Source organism: Thamnophis sirtalis, unplaced genomic scaffold, assembly GCF_051295495.1.
Source record: "Thamnophis sirtalis isolate CommonGarterSnake01/CBP01778 unplaced genomic scaffold, rThaSir2_p1.2 scaffold_9, whole genome shotgun sequence".
In the NCBI taxonomy this organism is placed as follows: domain Eukaryota; kingdom Metazoa; phylum Chordata; class Lepidosauria; order Squamata; family Natricidae; genus Thamnophis; species Thamnophis sirtalis.
Window position 1 is genome coordinate 26,046,147 of NW_028261389.1, and position 20,904 is coordinate 26,067,050.

Here is a 20,904-nt window from a genome sequence, read left to right on the forward strand (position 1 = left end):
AATAATAATAATAATACACACATTGCATTCTTTTTGTTTGTTATAATTCGACCCATTTTAGTTACACTTGGTTGAGCAAGATGTCCTATCAACTTCACTTTCAAAAAGTATGATCTACAATGAGAAAGATATCTAGATGCAGTATAGAGAAAATTGTGGATTAAAATAATTTGAGGGCATGTAACAGTGATCCAAAGTTACATGCCATTGACATTACTGAGATATAGAATCATACTGCACAGGAAGTGTGAGAAATGCTGCCAAAAACAAGTCTTTACAGAAATCATATGATACTATTTGAGGTGGCTCTATAACACTCTTTTCCTATGGATGGGGGGGGGGTGTAATTTTAGATATACAATCTTCCTTTTTCAAAGTCTCTTTCCAAAGACTGTTTCATTAGGCACTATTACATCTCTGCAATATATGTTACATATATTTACATTGCAATATATATTTTTGTCATTTAGCTGTATTTTGATTAAATACTTTTGAATAGGGCCCATGTGACTTAATTAGGGTAATCCACACAATATTCTAAAACACTGGAAATATAATCAAGTGGAAAAATATTCTTTTGTAACAGGCATATACTGTTCTTAAAACCATTTCAAAGCCAGAATGATATAATGCAAATAATCAGCGAATCAATCACATTAATTTACTGTAACGCAATAGAAAGTATACCTTTGTGTTTATTTTGAGGCATAAAAATTGAATGCATGCTCATGTCCTAGTGTTAGGGCATCTACTTTTAATCAGGGCAAAAATATGGCTAAACAAGTAATGCTCTGTATTATAATTCTAGTATAAACCGTCATGCAATTTGCCATATACCGTATTTAGTTTTTTCCTCATATAGAAAAGTAGCAAAATATTAACATTTTTTTCTAAAACTTTTTAGAAAAGTTTAGTTTATTGTTTGCCTAATTGAACAGGGTTTTTAAAATAGCTTATTTTAATGTCATATCATGCTTTTGAATAGATCATTCATTTTCAAAAAGTATTTTGTAATGTGCTATGAACATTGCTGTTTAGAGAAAGAATAAGATCTAGCTTAATGATTCTTTGGATTCTGACCTTAACTTGTCAAGTTAGTGATTTGTTCACTGTCCTTGCATGTGTCTGAAGAACCAAGCAGAGCTTGATGAATTTCATAACTGCCCCTTCACCTTCATGCACAAAGACCTTGTGCACTGAAGACTAAGTATTCAATGTAAGCCTCCAAGTTATCAAATTAATGTAATGATGAACCATTTTACTAGCAACTAATAAAGCAAGCAGTATATTCATTCTAGAAATGAGTATACCACAATTAGTAATTTATTTGAATGAACCTTTAATATTTCAGACTGGCATAACAGGTCTTAAATAATTTGTGTGTTAATTGTGTGCATATAAAAGATTTATATATGAGTATATGTTATAGCTATTAAACCTTTAAAGCATCTTCTGATAGATATGGAGATTAAATGCATTTTATCCTTATACAGTTGTCTATATCTTCAATGTAATTGTTTTTCCCCCAACATATTATGATAAAGAGATGGTCTACAAATACCTTTTTGTAGCAACAGTTATTAAGTTGGAGGTTTAATCAGATTTCTCATAAAATCAGATTTTAATACTATCAACTACAGCATACTTCAGAATAATCTATCTAGAATCACGCAAGAAATATATGGACTCGAATCTTTGCTACATATCATAATGCCAGTTACTGGAGCATGTTCAAGCAATAATCTTTTCAACATACTCATTACCAAAATCCTTGAATTTGGAGATGTTTCAGGATTTCTCTATAGCATGATTTTGTCAATTGCCTAAGACACACCTCTTACAGAAATTGCTTAGCATTGTTTTATTTTATTATGAGTTATTGTCAATCCTCTACGGTCATCATGATTTCACAGTTCTTGCTCAAAGAACAATAAGGCCTTTCAATAACTCCATCTTGTGTACCTGATCCCTGGATCAGGAGACCTTTCAAATAATCATTCATGCCTTAATCTCTTCAATACACTCTATATGGAGCTGCCCTTGAAAACTCATTTGGAAACTACAGCTAGTCCATAAAGCTGTGATATAGGCAGTGAAAGGCATACTTCAGCATGCCATGTGACACCTCTGCTCCATGAGTTGCAATGGTTGCAAGTGAGGTTCTGAGTACACTTCATGGTGCTGGCTGTTATAAAGCCATTTGTGGCACAGACCACAAATGACTGTTTGAGGGACTATTCATCTTCCACGGTTTTTGCTATCTAGTAAGAGTGGGCAGAGTAGTACAATTCCAGATTTTATCTATTAAGACGAGATCCAGGAAGGATCTTGTGTTGTGGTGCCTGCTCCCACAGTAACATCACTCCCAAAATCCATGTGGCTCTCATTCTGATGTTTCCAAAAAGTCCTTTAAATCCTGGCTATTTCCCCAAACCCTAGAGTAGAATGGTTGCTGAGATTTTGTTGGGTATATTTGGTGTAGTATATAGGACTAGTTTGTAATCCTTTGCAGAGATATTCTAAAGTATAATATTATTTCTGGGGTTTTTTTTTAAAGACAAAATATTATGTGCCTTTTTTAAAAAAAAAAAGATCTACTGTTCATGCATGAATACCATTCACAATTGGGTTTCCCATCTCTCATCTGATTATATTACTATTAATAAGAATGATCATGTATTATAACTAGAAGCTATGATTATAACGTTTCAACTAGATTTATTTTCTAGCAAATAGTTTGTGTGCAACTATTTATTTTCTTAAAAATAATTTACCTCTGGCTAAACATTTGAAAAACCAGAAAAGAGTACTTTGAACAAAGGGTTCTGCCATATGATCTTTAGAATCTTTTAATTGGAATGGAGACCACGAACCCTTCTGCTATTTCAGAGTTTTCCAGTTATTTATTTCTGAAAACCTAGCTTTCCCCAAAATACCCTAAGGTCAAATTTCCACCAAGGCAAGCCTTATGCAGCCTGAGGTAGAAAGCAATAAATCAGAAACCAACATTTTTGGAGCACTTAGCCTGTAAGCTCCCACTTATTTTCAGAGATTCTGAAATCACTGGTGTTCCATCTATTATCAGGATGTCCTATTGGTTTTGGCTTCCCTTCTGTTTATCTTTTAAGTGATAAGCTATAATTTATTTTGCTGCCAGAAAAAAAGGAAACAAATTCTGTCAGGATGTAATTTTAGATTGTCTTTAGCACTGAAGTGAACTATTTTCTGTGTCTCTGTTAAATCCAAAGTAGAGATGTGACCATCATATTTTTGGAGTCTGTTCCAATATTAGATAGTCTTGTCATACCCAGGCTTGTCTCTGTCCCTCATCTAGAATTGGACATCCAAATGTATAGCAATAATAATAATAATAATAATAATAATAATAATAATAATAATAATAATAATAATAATAATAATAGCGCAGACTGATTATAAATTGCGGCACAATTCAGTAGCACAAATGATCCATTGGAATTTGTGCAAAAATTATAATATTAAAACAGCAACAAACTGGTGGGAACATCAGCCTGAAAAAGTCACCGAAAATCAGATGGTCAAGATCTTGTGGGATTTTCGCATACAAACAGACAAAATACTGGCGCATAATACACCAGACATCACATTGGTTGAGAAAAATAAGGTCACAATCATAGACATCGCAATACCAGGGGATAGCAGGGTCGCCGAGAAGGAACATGAAAAAATCGCAAAATACCAGGACTTAAAAATTGAAATTCAATGCCAAAATCGAAAAATCCTCTGATGATGCCAAATGCAGACTTTGCAAAGAAGCTGATGAAACTGTTGATCACATCCTCAGCTGCTGTAAAAAAATTGTGCAGACTGATTATAAATTGCGGCACAATTCAGTAGCACAAATGATCCATTGGAATTTGTGCAAAAATTATAATATTAAAACAGCAACAAACTGGTGGGAACATCAGCCTGAAAAAGTCACCGAAAATCAGATGGTCAAGATCTTGTGGGATTTTCGCATACAAACAGACAAAATACTGGCGCATAATACACCAGACATCACATTGGTTGAGAAAAATAAGGTCACAATCATAGACATCGCAATACCAGGTGACAGCAGGGTCGCTGAGAAGGAACATGAAAAAAATAGCAAAATACCAGGACTTAAAAATTGAAATTCAACGACTATGGCACAAACCAGCAGTGGTAATTCCAGTGGTAATTGGCACACTGGGTGCTATTCCAAAAGCACTGGAATTACATTTAAAACAGTTAAAAATTGACAAAAACACCATTAGTCAAATGCAAAAAGCCGCACTGCTTGGATCTGCACGCATATTATGAAAATACGTCACAACGTCCTAGGCCCCTGGGTGGGGCCCAACTAGTAACCAATGCCAAATCCGGCGAAACAACTGGCCGCTGTGATACAATTGTATAATAATACCTAGCCTCTACTGCCTTGTACTGTAGACTTACTTAGTATTATTAACTCTACAAAGCAAACACAGAGGGAAATATTGTAGTTTCAGCTGTATGTCAAAGTAAATCCTTTTGGATGATTTTCATACTGTATTCATGATTATCAAGAGAAATCGCTAGACAATATGCAGAATAGTATAACTCTCTCTTTCCTCAAAGTAGTTCATAGGTTGAATGAATGAATCTACTTATAGATAAGGACCCCTAGAAGATGTAACTAAAAACACCAAACAATAATTAAAGTAAATTAAATGAAAATCTCTAATCAACAGACATCCCATAATGGTAACAGATTTAATGCAGGTATTTCCTTTGCAAATAAAACTATGCATGATAAAGAGTTTTGAATGATGCAGCAATAGAGAATTTTTTTATAATTTTTACTTAAGCAATGATTGAAAATAAACATGCCAATTTCAGGAAGAAGCAATTTCAGATTTACGTTTATTTCACCTTAATATAAAGCATATTGCATAGTTAGTTTGCCAGTAATGGATATGTACTTTGCTATATTTATGTACTTTTTAAAATAAGATTAAAAAAAATAATTCCTAGTTAACTTCACGATAGATGCTACACATGTAGTGACCTAAATGGAGCCTGCATTAATTCCTTACATACAACATTTACAAGTCATACCATTATGTGGAAAATACTATCAACTGAACATCATGGACAGTTCTTTTTGCAAACCAAACTAGCTATATGACTTCTTGAAAACAGGCTCAGAATAGGGCAGAGAGACTGAACAAGAAAACATTAAAGAGTAAGTAAGATGACCCTGACAGAGATACATAGGAGCCATTACAAAATAACAACTGGGGGAAACATGGTTCAAATTCACAATACACAGATTGTGTTCATAAGCACTTTCTTAATTCACAAAAGGAAAGGAAAGAAGAGGAAATCAAGCACAACCAGACTTGCAAAATTCTGTGATAAAAGCCAATCTTAATTAAAGGAAGTTTAGCCTTTCTGTGGAGTTGATTTTTTACTCTAGATTACTAGAAGGACTACCATTGATTCAAGATAGTAAAAGAATTCGAGTGTGGGACATGCTTGCAGATTGGAGATCAGCTGATTTTGGAAGCAAAATGAAATTTTATTAATGGATCTCTCTAACAAACTGCAGTCATCATTATAGCTACTTTCAAAATTCTTGTCAGCTCCATAGAAACTAAGATTGTTCAGAAGACCCATTGCAAAAAAAAATGATCCAAGTGAATATAATTTGAATGTTACCATTTCATATTCCATTACTATTTTAAAATACCAATAAATTTATAGAGTTGATGCTAATCTTAAAAATGAAGATTTGATCAGATTAGTAATTAGATAGGAAAAGCCCATAATCAGATAGATTGGGAAAATGGGGTTACGGTATGGAAAACCACATATGTATGTGCAGGAAATCATGATGTGTTGATGATAGAAGTAGCATATAGAATGTTAGTATGCAAAATCCTATTTTACTTTCTGCAAAACTCATTTTCTGAAGGACCCAGCCAGATGCATTCAGTCTTGTTCTTGCTTTCAAGCAAATGAAGTAGTGTAAAAAAAAATCCTCAGGGTCTTGAAGCAGAGACTCTTTTCTAATATCATAGAAGCTGATAGAAACAGAATAAAAATGCCATAATTTGGAAATGTGTATCAGCAAAGTTAGTGCCTTGGAGAAGCGGGATAAAGAAATATTTTCCTTTAACTATTAAAAAAATGAAATGAAACTGATTATGAGAAGCAGTGAAATCAGACTGCCATCTGGCTAGTCAGAACGTAGATAGCATTGTTGTGCAGATAATAAAGATTAAAATAGCATTCATTCCTCAAGACAAGCTCACGGGACATCCACCTGCAGCTGCTGCTTAATTCCTTCAAAGGGATACTAGCACAGAGAGGAGAAAGAGCTGTTCTCTTGAACAGAGCTCATTGAACAAGTGAGATAAAAGGTATAGAAAAAGAAAGTGAGTACAACTTCACAAGGTGAGAGTCCTTAGCTGTTGAATGGAAGAGGTTCACAGTCAGGTAAAAATAGCAAAAAAGAAGGGAAAAAATAAAGTGGATTCAGCTTTTCAAGGTCAGGAACACCCATGGTTAAAACATATTGAAAGACTGGAGGATGGATTATAAAAGTACTACTTCCAAACAATAAAATGGGCCTGGAAGGAAACTTCATACAAGTAATGTTCAAGAAATTTCGCGGAATTAAATGCAGAAGATTTGGGGGTGGGTATTACTCATTTTGTAATACTGTGCCTTGGGCTGTTAGGGAGGCTTTCTGGACCTCCCCACCCTCCCGCAAAAAAAGGAACAAATAAAGATAATTTCCAACCAAATAATATCAAGGCACTAGTACCCAGCAAAACTACCTTGTGTTTCCGCCAAAACCAGAAACACCAGCCCCTAAAACATGATGTGAAAAGATGCTTAGCAATTTTGTTAAAACAAACAAAACCCAGACTACTCATAAAAATACTTTTATTTAATCAATTTTAACTATTCCTTACTTGTGTGGACTTATTTCATTTTTATTCATCAAATAAATATTTAATTCTACCCTTGTCGTTTCTTCTTAGCTATGACTATTCCTTGCCCTCTGTGCAAGAGATAGGAACTGAATAAGATCTTCCTTGTAGTATTAGATTCTGGTTCTTCTGACAGTCAAAATTACAAAGCTGTTATGATCTTGATGTTTCAGAGAAATGGAAGACAACATACAATCCATACAAATAAAAGTATTTGTGACTAGTAATTAGTATTGTAAACCAGAGGTGGGTTGCTATTGGTTCGCATGGATTCGGGCAAACTGGTAGTGACATTTTGGCCTTGGTCGCAGAACCGGCAGCGACTCAGGCTGGCCAGGCACCCAAAAACGGTTCCCCGGTCACTGCTGCCATTGCCAGCATGTTTTTAGTATTTTTTAATGTTCTGCACATGCGCAGAATAATTTAGTCAACTGTGCACGCAACAAAGCGAAGCGGCAGCAACACCAGCAGCAACCCACCCTTGTAAACACATTATGTATCTACTGTATATAATTCATGATTCAGTGGAAGGTATTTTTTAATCCAACAAACAAAATTTCACAGTTCTGGTTATTTCAAGGCCATTAGTCTTGCTGGGAAACTGTAACCGCTTCTCAGACTCTATTCTGCTGCAGAAAACCCTTGTAAAGCCCTGGAAATTATCATTTCTTGCCCTTATTTTGGAGATACGATTCATTATATTATTTCTTTGCCTTACATAGAACTTTGACAATGATTTCTGATTACATATGAACTAGAGCTTGTTGTTCAAAACAGTCAGGGTGGTTTCTATTAAAATAATGATAACTCTGAACTAAGCATTCTGTGTGAACTACCATATACAGGCATATAAGATGCACCTTTTTCCCTCAAAAAAGAGGCTGAAAACCTGGGTGCGTCTTATACACTGAATCCAGCATTTTTGGCCTCCTGAAACTCTGCTCCCTTTTAAAAATGGCCGTGCATAGCCTTTAGGAGGCTTCAGAGTGCTGGTGAGGACAGAAATGAGCAAAAAAAAACAGGCCATTTTTGCCCCCAGTCCCCAGGAGCACTCTATAAGCTTCCTAAAGGCTATGCATGCCATTTTTTGTCAAAAAAACGGACCCGTTTTGGGGGAAAATGGGCTGTTTTTTGCTCATTTTTATCCCTCCCCCGCCAGCCCCCAGGAGCACTCTACAAGCCTCCTAAAGGTTATGCATGCCCCTTTTTTGACATTTTGGGTGGTCTGCAGAGTGCAAAACCTTTTTTTGTAATTTGCCTCTTCAAAATCTTGGTGGATCTTATACTCCGGTGTGTCTTATACTCTGAAAAATACAGTAACTCTTTGTAAACACATGTTTTTGCTGTTTTTCTTAGCATTTGTGTTGTCTGCTTGCTTTTTGCTACACTTGCCTACTTCTTAAAGTGAAGTTTATTAAAGACATGATGTGACAGAAGTTTTGGTTTTCAGCTGGCTTATTACAGAGCCTGAAACGTATTTGTATTTTATGTTTGTAAGACAATAAGCCAACTAAATACCAAATTTGTGAACTTAAACTAGTGCCTTACCATTGACTCCACATAAGTCAATGTTTATATGACTAATGTATTGATCATGGTAGGTTTTGAGTTTTAAAAAATTCAGCATAGAGACTTAAAAAACAGCATCTTTCCAGACAACATTTTGCACATTGCATTTGACAAAAGTTTTATTTCCTCTTACTTTTTTCTAATTATTATGGATAAACTTTATACAGAAGATTTACCTCTATTATTCTGATGAATTATTCCTATGACAAGGGTAGTTGTAAGGGATAATACATCTTGAGCAACTCCTTCAGCAGTTTTTATAGTCCTGAAATAATTAAATGACATTGTCCATTTCACAATAATGTTCAAAAGAAAATTTTAGAATGCAAAGGAATCCTTCTCTTACTGAAAAGACCCCATTTGCACATAGTTTTAATTCTACTTTAAATATTTGGTATTCTAAAGCAAACATGAAAAATAAAAATCACTTTGAAACACTCCCCCCACTATACAGATTTTATGAAACATAACAAGGCACTTTTCTTAGCAAACACTTGTAAATGTTTTTGACAACATAGCTTTCTATTGTTATTGCTATTTCTCTGCAGAATGTTGCAGCAACTAAAATTTATATTGCCTAAATATAATTTCTTTCTTGTAACAAGTCTATACTTATCAATAGGTTTGAATTAATATATTTGACATATTGTCTACATATTTGCAGAACACAATTTTCCTCATTGGTACGACATACTATGTATCTTTTAAATGCTTTAATTTTAAAATGAATACATTAATCAACACATTTCAAGTGTTTATTTGAAACTTGGAAACATAGCTCTTATTATTCTATTCTATAAACCAGCTCATTTTCTCACCAAACTTCTCCTATTTGGAAACAGAGGACACTAAAATGCAGATGCATTCCTTTCACAGAGATCACATATCTAGCAGAGAGCATGGGATGGGATAAAGGTCACCCCCATAACCAAGATGGTTTTTTTAAAGATAATACTGTGAGTTCCATAACTGAGAAATTCATAAATTTTAAAAATGAAATGAATGATTATACGCCCTGTTCCTAGCAATTACACAGATATTCTCCATGATGATCTATAACTAATCTGGTCTTCCAATGGTATACTCATCTCTACTGTAACTGAGCCTATCCATTTTTCTTCTTGTCATAATCTTCTCCTGTCACCTTTCCTAACATTGGAGCCACCTCCAGAATTCGTCTTACAATATGTCCAAAGTAGGATAATTCAGCTTGATCATTTGTTTCTCAAAGTAAGGACACTGGGTTGATTTGATCAATAACACATTGGTTTTATTTTCTTGGCTGTCCATTCTTGGATATCTTTGAACTTTGGACAACAAAGTTCAACAATAGCAATATTCTTACTATCACACTTCTTCAAAATCCAACTTTTGCTTTCATAAAATATCACAAGCATTGCCTCTACTTGCTATACATAGTATTGCCATGATACAGCTATAGATAGATCATGGCATTTACATATCTTTTCAAGGGCCTTTATGGTTGCTCTACAATTAGGATAGAGGTAGGAAGCAGAAATAGAGGTAAGGTAAAGTAAGGTAAGATAAAAAGAGATGTAGTAGATAAACATCAAAATATCAGTAAATAAACAAGGATTTACAATTATCATGAAATTTAACATTTGTTATTTTATTCACTTTCCCCAGCCAGCAAAGTCTTCCTAAATGTATTATGAAAGTTTGGACAGCAACAAAAGAATTCATTCAGATCCAATGCTGCAAGCTATGCATTGTGATTTTTTTTCCCCATTACGAAAGCTGGTTGAATGATGTTAAGATTCTGCAGGGGGTAGGGGCAGATTTATCCTGGACTGATATAACTTAGGAATGGTGTGTGTGTGTGTGTGTGTGTGTGTGTGTGTGCGCGCGCGTGCGTGCGTGTTTGATTGTTTGTTTGTTTGTATAAATCTATCAAAAGAACTGAAAATGGCAACTGCAGTCTGAAACCGAAACAGTTTTAAAACCACACAAAACACCTTGGGCCATTTAGGCTCCCTTTCTAGAATTGCACATACTGACACTCCACTTAAATCTTGCTCACAAATGCACATTATGACATATAAATGTAATTTTGAGTTATGTGATTTAATGGTCTAGAAAACATCAGATGTCTTTCAGCCCATTTATTCTCTTAATACCTTATATTAACCACATCCTTTAGAAGTATAACCAGCAACCACAACATTTGGAAGATCCTCCTCTCATATGGGCAGTGAGAATGATAATCTGTTGAAGCATTCATTCCTTGATCTCTTAAATCAAGTTGATCAAAATTAAACAGCCAAAACATTTTATTAATAGCAATAGTATTTAAGATTTATATACTGTCCCTCCTTAGTGCTTTACAACACTTTCTGAGAGGTTTACAAAGTCAGCATATTTTCCCCAACAATCTGGGTCTTCATTTTACTGACTTGGGAAGAATGGAAGGCCGAGTCAACTTCAAACCCATTAGGATCAAACTCCAGACTATGGGCAGTCAGTTTGCAGTACTGCATTCTAACCACAGCACCACCAGAACTCCTAATCTCTATATTCCACGCAAAATGAAAAGACAAATTTTATGAATTTACTTCCTGTGTGAGACTTTAAAAGTGGGGAACTACTGTGATTCTAGGAAAATGTATTCAGTGCCAGTACGAGACAGGCAACATGGATGGCCAGTGTTAGGTTATACTGATATTTGAATGGAATCAAAATACAGCAGCAAAGTTTCTACAACTAAGGAAACAGTTCCATCTTCCAAGGCTAAGCAGTTGATTGGATGAGGAACACTGAGCACTGTAACCACTTCAGATCTTTAATGCTGTTCCCCTGAGAAAAAGATTAAGTTATCAGATTGCACTGTTATTGCAGGAAATTTGGCTTGCAACTTAAGGTTTCCCATCTCAATAAAGATACAGATTTTTCTGTCACAAACTTTTTTATATAAATAAAAAAACCTTAATTTATCAACAGTATTCAGTTTCTTGCTACATTAACAATGTCCCAAAGAAATGAAAGTAGTCCACAGCTAAAGAATGAGAATAAAGGAACATCTGTCACACAAATGAGATATATGGGTAGTGCAGCAACTCATATTTAAATGCATGAAAAATTCCAGAGAATATGTGCCCCATTCAAGCCTTCCCACTCAACAGAAACAAATGAATAAGGAACTTATGTCAAATCTTTAACTAAGTTGGGATACTTCTGTTCTTTAGGCATTTGATGCTTATGAGCCAATTGAAATTCTGATTTTTGCCTAGCTTCTCTGAATTTCTAGCAACTATGAACAAATGATATCATAAGACGATATTGTGTGGTTAATGCAAGTCCCTATCTTTCGCCAGTGTTCAAAATTCAAAAGTCCATATTTTCCTAAGTAGTAATATTTGAAATTTTTAGAATACAGTAAACTTTAGCACATCTTGATTTAATGGGATAATTCTAATGGAAAACATTGATTCACTCAATTCTTATATTCCATTTTATGAGTACATAATATATGTGAAACCTTTTTGCAAAATATTCCATTCATCTTTTATGCATGTACAAACTATGCATTTGAATATTTGGACTAACCGACATTTTGTTTCCCTCCCTCTCCATTATGTTCAGTCAAAGGGCAAATGCATGCCATGCAGAAACTGTGCAGCATAGCTATGATGGTAATTATGCTCAGTCCTATGGTCTATCTCATGTGTTTTTTGTCAATTCAGATAGAATTGGCATCAAGTAATGTCAACTGATAGGATTCCAGAACATTGCCTTCTCTATTACAGGGCGTGCCCTATGAAACTGGAGCACACCCCCCCCCCCCCCCCCGATTTCAATAGTTCCTACCCACTCTCCTTTAAGAGACCTTCTGATCTGGCTCTTGCTTTATCCTTGGGCTTGGGTGAATAGAGCTCCTTTAGAAAAGGAGCTAATTGTGTGTTGTTCCTCCAAGTTAACTATTGGGATGTCCACAATTATTTCTTAATTTGTTTTTATTGCTATTGTCACCCAGAATTAACTTACAAAGATGATAAATAAAGTTACCCATAGTTTCACTTGAACTCATGTACACTTGAGCCATGAGTATTGAAATAGTGCCATTGGCCCACTAATATCCCCATCCCATTTGACATATCTTACACTGACATTTACTAAATACAGAACTATTCAAGAAATATTAAAGGAAGGAGAAATATTAGTTAGGTGGGACATTCTTTTACCCTTCTAGTCCCATTTTCTGTGTGGTTCTGAAAGCAGACTCTGATTGATCCTCCCTACCCATCCACCATCCCATCCCCCCAAAAATCCCAGACCTATCAAGATGTTAAAGAACATCAGATGCTTCACATGAAATATATAAATACAGTGACACTGCTTAGAACAGGTTAAATTGTTTGCTTTTTTAAAAAAGAAAAAAAAGGACCTTCCCTCTCTCAGAGATGTCCTGGTGTTTTTGAAGTAGTAGTAAAAATATGAAAAAAGGCACAGACTCCTGATTGCTATTCGATTTTCTTTAATGGGGGAAAAAGATACTTCATTAAATTGTTCTGTGGTTGTCATATCTATTGGCTCTCATTACTGCTACATGGCCTTTTAAGGCTATTAATCTAACTAGGCCACTCAACATGTTCCTTTGTTGCTTAGAATGCAGAACAGAAAACATGTGCACTCAAATACAATTAAAAGAAAACATACCCGGTTTCCCTGAAAATAAGCCCGCCCCGAAAATATTGCAACACATCAGCAGCCATGAGGTGACCACACTCAGCTTCTCCTGCACCTCAAAAATAATAAGACCTCTCCAAAAATAAGGCCAAGTGCTTATTTTGTGGGTCACAAGAAAATAAGAGCCTGTCTTATTTTCAGGGAAACACAGTAGAAAAGGAACATATATGGCTATTTTAGAAATGAGATTACTGCAACAACGTATGCCAGAAAAAAGTAGCCGGGCTGAAAACATTCACTCTGGACATATATGAATTGCTTCCTGGAAGTTATGGTTCCATTGAAAAATTTAATGTCGTCTTTGAAGTTTCTCATATATATCAACAATCAGAATCAGCCATGAGGCTAGAGTTGTATCCAGGTAAATGTCAATGAATACATTTAATTTGAATTAATTTTTTTAATTATCCAGATCACTCTCTCAAGGTCTGTGCTCCAGAGATTTGTGGAAAGGACACCAATGCCTATATATTCCAATTAAGTTCATATAATGGAGCCTTATGACCTGGAAAGCATCCTTGACTAGAGATGAGGATTCCTCTTAGTAATCACATGAGGCAAACAACATTACTCCAAGAACTGTAATAAAATCCAAAAGGAAAACATATTTTACATTACAAAATATGCCCCATTGACTACAGTATCTAGTAACAGAACAAAAGCAACCTGGTTCTAAATGTTGATAAAGCAAAGAAGATCATTGTCAATTTTTGAAAGAGCCAGCATAGTCATACGATACTCAGTATCAAGGATGCAGCTGTAGAGGTAGTCAGCAGTATTAAGAATCTGGGGGTGCAGATAACTAACAATCTGAATTGGTCTCTCCATATGCCATCCTTAGTGAAGCGTGCAAACCAGCACCTGCATTTTCTGCATCAAATGAGGAGAGCCCATCCTTCTCCTTCTGTTCTGGCCATTTTTTATAGAGGCACAATTGAGAGCATTTTAACAAACTGCATCACTGTTGGTTTAGTGGCAGGAGTGCCTCAGATAGAAAGTCCACACAGAGAGTGGCAAGGACAGCCGAGAAGATTATAGGAAGCTCACTTACTGTTATTCAGAATACTGCTTACAAGCACTACAGTATGTGCTTAGGGATCAAAACATTGTTACAGATTCCCCCCCCCCACACACACACACTTCTAAGTCTAAATTCTAACTACAGAAAACTTACTTTGAATGTTGGCATTCTGAGCAAGTACTGACTGTTACAAGTGAACAATGTAATTGTTCTTGATATATAAATTTAATAAATTATGTACTATTGTTAAGGTTAATAAACATTTAATATTACTATAATAAATTATAGTGCATTAACATTTCAACTTTCAACCTCAATAATGGCTGCTCCCCAAGAAGGGAAAATTCACTGTGTACAAACACTTGCAATTCAAAAGAAATGTAACTTCCAGATGCCAGTACCAACAAATGTAAATGATCATATGAATCCTAACTTAGAAACCAGGTAGATATTAAAAACAACAGCAGAAGAAAAGAAGAAACTAAACCTGAGTAATTCTAAAACAAAATGTTATTACCCACCTCATTTCTCCCAAAAGAGAAGAAACAACTGAAAATTAGGGTGGGAGGAGATGAGAGAAAATGTATTTTAAATTCTATTGTGGCCCTCTATTAAAGATCTTTTAAGTATAATAGGACATCACTTGAATAATAAATTAATTCCAAATCAACATTCATCTCGCAAGCTCAAAATTGTTCACTGAATTTTGGCTGCAAAAGAAAAGATTGATGGTGCATTGTTTCCTTGTTTTCTATTTTTAGTGTGGCTGATCTAAAAATAAGAATGATCAGTGTGGCTTGCCAAAGAATTAAAAAGGGGGATATCTATTATTACAGTGAAATGTTTTGGAGTCAGTTAGTGAAAGAAACTTTGCAACATGTGGGATTAAAAAATAATAATAACCCTACTCTGAAACGGTTCACCAACAAAAGGGCGACCGACAAAAGCGCGCCCGACTAAACCGCGGTGACAAAACTGCGAGTTCTGAACTGTGCCGACCAATGAGTGCTGAATCGTGCCGACAACAGCGCGTCGACAGAAGGGCGCTGTAAACCTAAACCTAACCCTAAACCTAACCCTAAACCTAACGCTAACCCTAACCCTAAATGTAACACTAACCCTTAACCCTAACCCTAAACGTAACGCTAACCCTAACCCTAACCATAACCCTAAACCTAAACCTAAACCTAACCCTAAACCTAACCCTTACCTTAACTTAAATCGCCCTTCTGTCGACCCGCTGTTGTAAATCGCCCTTCTGTCGATGCGCTGTTGTCGACGCGCTGTTGTCGACACGCTGTTGTCGACACGCTGTTGTCGACGCGTTGATGACGTTGCTGCTTTAGCAACGAAGTTTTGTCAGCACACTTTTGTCGTGCGCGCTCTTGTCAGGTCACGCTCTGAAACTGTTTAAAACAGCCACAGCTTTTCCAGGAAGCTGTAAATGGCAGCCCCATCCATCAATTTCAAACTGTTTTTGAGGAATAATTTTAAGTTTTGGATTACCTGGTTATTTTAGGGTTAGATAGATTTATAAATCCCATTATAATTCATACATCAGGAATCCACAGGCTTTTTAAAGGCTAGGCAACATTCATTTATTTAATTTTAAATAGTATTTCCAAACTATATTAATTTCTGAATGATCTCCTAATCTCAGATTATCTGAACTACTGAATTAAACGTATTACAAGATAGGGGGGATGTGATTTTCCCTGTAATTAGACATAATTATAATATACTGTAAATGGAGATACAGCTTATAATGAATTAGTGTCCTTGCAAAGGTTACCATTACTGCTGAAAAGTTAAAATGGGCAATTGTGTTTTATGTTCTCATTTTTTAAATTAAATGCTTGAAACATCAATGTTATTAGGCAATGAATCTGAACTGTGAAAAGGTACTAAAAGGCATAGCTCAGCTCAACATATTTGTTTATAGATAATAAAGCTGTGGTCTATTAGAAATGATTTAGAAAAGAAACTTGGTGAGTTTGCAGGAACACAAGTGTAGTGTAGCATCTGTATTTAATTTTGTATCATATCTGTGTATTTTCCAAGAAAAATAACCCTTTAGAAAGTTACAGACAGGTGCTACATTCATGTTCTCAGGGACGCAGAAATACTTTTTCCCATTTATAAGTGTTCATGCAGATTCTTTTCCCATAAAAAGTAGATAACAGCGGCATTTGCAACAAATTAGAATGCTAGAATGACATGCCTAGGGATGTCATCACAAAAACGCTGCCTTTATATGCCTAAATTCCAATATCTTGATGCAAAAACATGTTTCATCATTTAATAATCTTGAACTCAACTCTTCCAGCAGAGGCCCGTCGCAAACAAGCTCCTTCTTGACATGCAAATTTGTTGATATAGGTTATTGTTACTTTTCAAAATCGTGCTAATAATGAAGCTATAAAAATGATCAAACATGCCATCCTGGGCCAATGTTTGGGAAGCCAGGCTCTGCCTATCACAAGCCAGGACAAAGGGTGAATGATAGAAAAGTAACACCTCCTTAAAAAACCTTGGTTCAGCTGGCCTGACTGATAGCACTTTGTAAGGATCCTTTCCAGGGTTACAGGAGACGGTCAATAGTTTTGAAGGCGGAAGGTGGCTCTACACCCCAACGGCAGATAAAGTGGCAGAACCATCTTCTAAGAGAAGGGAAACTCTAATTACAAATCTCCATTGCCTTGTGGCTATATCCACTACTGGAAAAGGCTTCAGGAGCCAACCTCGAGACAAACTCCAGAGCCGGAGCCCTGGAAGCAGTTTGTGACTGTGTACAACCATGTTCTGGTAACTCCTGCAATGCAGCTGTAACCAATCGTGTCGGCTCTGCCATTTCATTGGACTATTTCAGCGATGTGGAGAAGGGGATCTGCTGCTTGGGTAACAGTCTATCCTCCACATTAATCTACCCAGGCCTCATGTTAGAGAGGACACTCCAGCTTTAACCTCTTTCCGATTCCAGTGTCTTTTGAGACTGAAGGATGTCAATACCAAAAATGATCTTAGGAAAGTAAGACTATATCCATTTCAAAGATTTATTTTGTAAAGATGGCAATGCTTAAGCATATACTATTTGAGTGGCATATACAAGCCATGAAATTTAGAAATACTTTAAATAACTCATTTAAAAATAAATGCAATACTTTACCACCAATGCATTGTTCAATGTGAGGGTTGAGTAGAATATACATACAACATGCATACATAGCTCAATATTTTTTGGTTTTCTGCATAGTTATAAACTATTCCCAGATCATCACTGAGACCAGTTGACGATTACATTACAAATAGAAAAGAAATAGAAACACCTTATATCATATAACATTGATAATGCAATGGGCAATAATGTGAACATATGCTTTCAAAGAAGTGAAACATGTAAATGAAATGGATGTAATTATGAACTGGACACAAAATAAGACAATAATGGCACAAGTACAACCAAAACTGCATTGATAACCCTTGTGGCCTCCTTCAGTCATGTGATTCTCATTGCAGCCAATATATATTGTCCTGTATCTGACCTGTATTCCCCACCCCCCACCCCTCTTGCAGTATGGAAAGATTGGTGATGAACGAATTACCAGAGGGTAAGAAACCACAAAATGAGAAATACACATCAAGAGCTCAGTGTATTTCCCCATTGTATCCCTAGTTACTCTCTGGTCTCTCTTTTGACAGAGCCAAGCACTGCAGAAATGCCAAAGGGGGATTCTGGAATGCTTGCATGCTCTGTCCCGCAGTAATCCTTCTTCCCCTTGAAAAGAAAAAAGAACAGCTTGGTCTCTTAAGAGAGGAGCTCCTTGCAAAATATCACATATCAAACATGCCATAAACAGACTATCACATGGACTGTAGATTCTGCCAATTTAATTTTAACTTGCTTAGCACTGAAGTTCACTTTTAAACAGAGGCACAACCAACATGGAAAGAAATTTATAAGTACAGCACATGAAGTGTGTATAGATACAGGATGGGGGAGGGGGATCTTTCTTTATGGAATTTTTTCTGTGACACAGAAAAAACTTCCATAGAGACAGACCCCCCACCACCACCATCCTGTAATCTATACACACTTCACGTGCTGTACGTATAAAACAAATAGACTGCCAATTGGAGCCCTAGGCATGTACTTGCTCTTTGGCTGCCTGCAATAGTACAACAGAATCATGCTGGGATGGCTCCTTTCTTAGTTTTGGAACCATACTCCTATGAGGTAGCTCTGAATTGTGCCTCTCAATTTGCTTGAAAAAGGCTGCACAACTGGCAATTTTTTAAGTCATGCACCTGCATTCAAAAACCTGCATACAGATTCTGGGGTTATTTTTAACCTTTGCACCAGTACCTCTAACCTGGTATTCAAATAATACTATCTATACCACAGATTGTATAGAAACTACCATATGAATTTCCTTACTAACACAGCAGGTTTGAGAAACAGTCCTTAATTATTTAATTAGAATGATATATTTGACAAGTAGCAAAACACGATAGAGCCAGCAGAGGTTTATTTTGTAATTGTAGGATTCAATATTATGCTTCCACATTGTCTAAACTATAGACTAGAAGTCAAGAGGAATTATTTTATTACATTTTGCCATTATCAAATTGTATCAGCTGAAATACTTAATTTGATTACCATTACTTCAAGTTACTACCCAATTTAAAATAGTTACTGTTTCTATATCTCATTTCCTTTTTTATCAACTGGCAAATGCAGAGATGCAGAGTTAGCAATAAGATTTCACAATAAGCAACCCCTTCTCCTTCTATGTTTTGATCTATGTAGAATAATGCTTTTGGCTCAGAGGTATTATAAAGAATGTTCTATGGATAAAGGCACATGCTATTATTTTGACAATTTCACACAGCCAACTTTCATTTGAAGATGTCATTGGCACTGCGGATTTTGCAGCATTTTTTTCCTGTATGATCAACATTCTTTTTTCATTTTCTTTTTCATCAATGCATTTAACGGTGCTTTAATTACACTTACATAGCGGCATGAGCAAAACCTGTAAAGGAAAAGGAAAAGTACATGAACAGAACTTGATATCTGTACAATCAGATTAACTAGGAATACTAATTTAGGGGGAAAATATGTATTTGAGGGTTTAATGAGCTGCTGCTAATTAACAAACTTGAAAGAGGTTGAGAAGACATTCAAAAAGCCATTCATTTCACTCTTCTCACCTTCTCACCATTCTATTCCCCACTTATTAACTTCTAATGGGTGGTCAAAAAGTCTGGAACAAAATTAACTGCAGTTAAACTCTATAAATCAACTGCCCATAGCATTTCACTTATTGGTATCAAAATTCCACTTCTAATATTAAGACTTTTGGACACCACACTGGAAGTTATTTAAGATCTGGAACACACAGTGTGATCAAAAAACTTAATATGACATCACTATGAAAATTGAAGCCCATCCCTTTTTATGTGCACTGTGCCTGTTATCTTTACTCTTTTCTAGTTAGTAACAAGTAAGAGTCTTAAGGTCTTCTCTTGCATTCAGAAATTCAGACTTTCAAGAACAGTGTGGGAATTGTACATATTATAGTAATGCACAAATTAATTACATTACACTTAAAAATGCAAGTACAAATCTCTAATAAAATGCATGTTGCTTTTTATTTTGTTTTTATTTCAACTAAATCAAGCTTCAGGAGGAATATTTATTTAATGAGATTCCTCTTTCCCTTACCAATAATCTAGGCCACTCAGTTACTAAAGCTGTACGCATGTATGTTCCCAACTGCAATGGAACAACACAGTAACACAGAGCCACCAACAGCAGGAACTGAACAGTATTGGGAGAACATATGGGAGAAAGAAAAGACACAACATCTGTGCAAAGTGGCTGCGGGGACTGAAAACAACCCACAGCAATATCTCAGTGCAGGAACCTGAATCTCACTATCAAGTAACACACATCCAACAGTGGGTCAAGAATGTAAAGAGCTGGTCAGCACCTGGCTTCGATTTGGATCATTCACTGACTAAGGAAACTAACAGCAATGCATGAACACTTAGCAGCACAGATAAACCAGCAGTTAGCAACAGGCACTCACCCAGATAACATAAGGAAGGCAGTGCTTCTTATGAAGGCAATAGTACCACACAACTACCAGCCAATTGTGAAGTACCTGTGGTTCGCTCATGAGGCCAATGTTGGGAAAAGACACGGACACGAGCTTTCTCAGGATGAAGCGACCCAGATTGGGACCTGGGCGCCCCTTTTGTTGAGATAGGACAAAGGCAGGAGGAGTAATCAGCATGTGATTTAAGACAGCCTGTCAAACTACAATTGCTAATCTACTGCTCAGGGAAGTTCTGTCTATATATGGTCAAATCCTGGGCGTCGTTGGGTAAGGCACATCTAGAGTGAACTATCAGGATGTTGTGTTCTTTTAGGAGTTTGTTTTTTCCTGTGTGGTTCAGCGTGGCTGTGCATGCCCTGTTATGCACTGGGCCATGGGTGGCCGCCACACCTACACAAGGAGTTATATGACAACAGCCAATAACCTGTCTCCCCACAACATGGGGAGTCCTATCAGGCACCATAATTGCCAAGCTACAGGATCAAATGGATCAGCACAGTTCGGA

General features: G+C 36.1%; 1 protein-coding gene across 4 annotated transcripts in view; it reads right to left on the reverse strand.

Annotated features, from left to right (window-relative positions):
• LARGE1 (LARGE xylosyl- and glucuronyltransferase 1) overlaps window positions 1-20,904 on the reverse strand; it is a 342,290-nt gene that overhangs the window by 280,426 nt on the left and 40,960 nt on the right. For 2 of the 4 annotated variants that reach the window (XM_087723119.1, XM_087723120.1), the window contains one exon: window positions 8,729-8,817. The exons of the other annotated variants lie outside the window; for them this stretch is intronic. The gene's annotated coding sequence lies outside the window, so the exon portion shown is untranslated. The remainder of the gene's footprint in view (window positions 1-8,728; window positions 8,818-20,904) is intronic. 4 annotated transcript variants of the gene reach the window in all.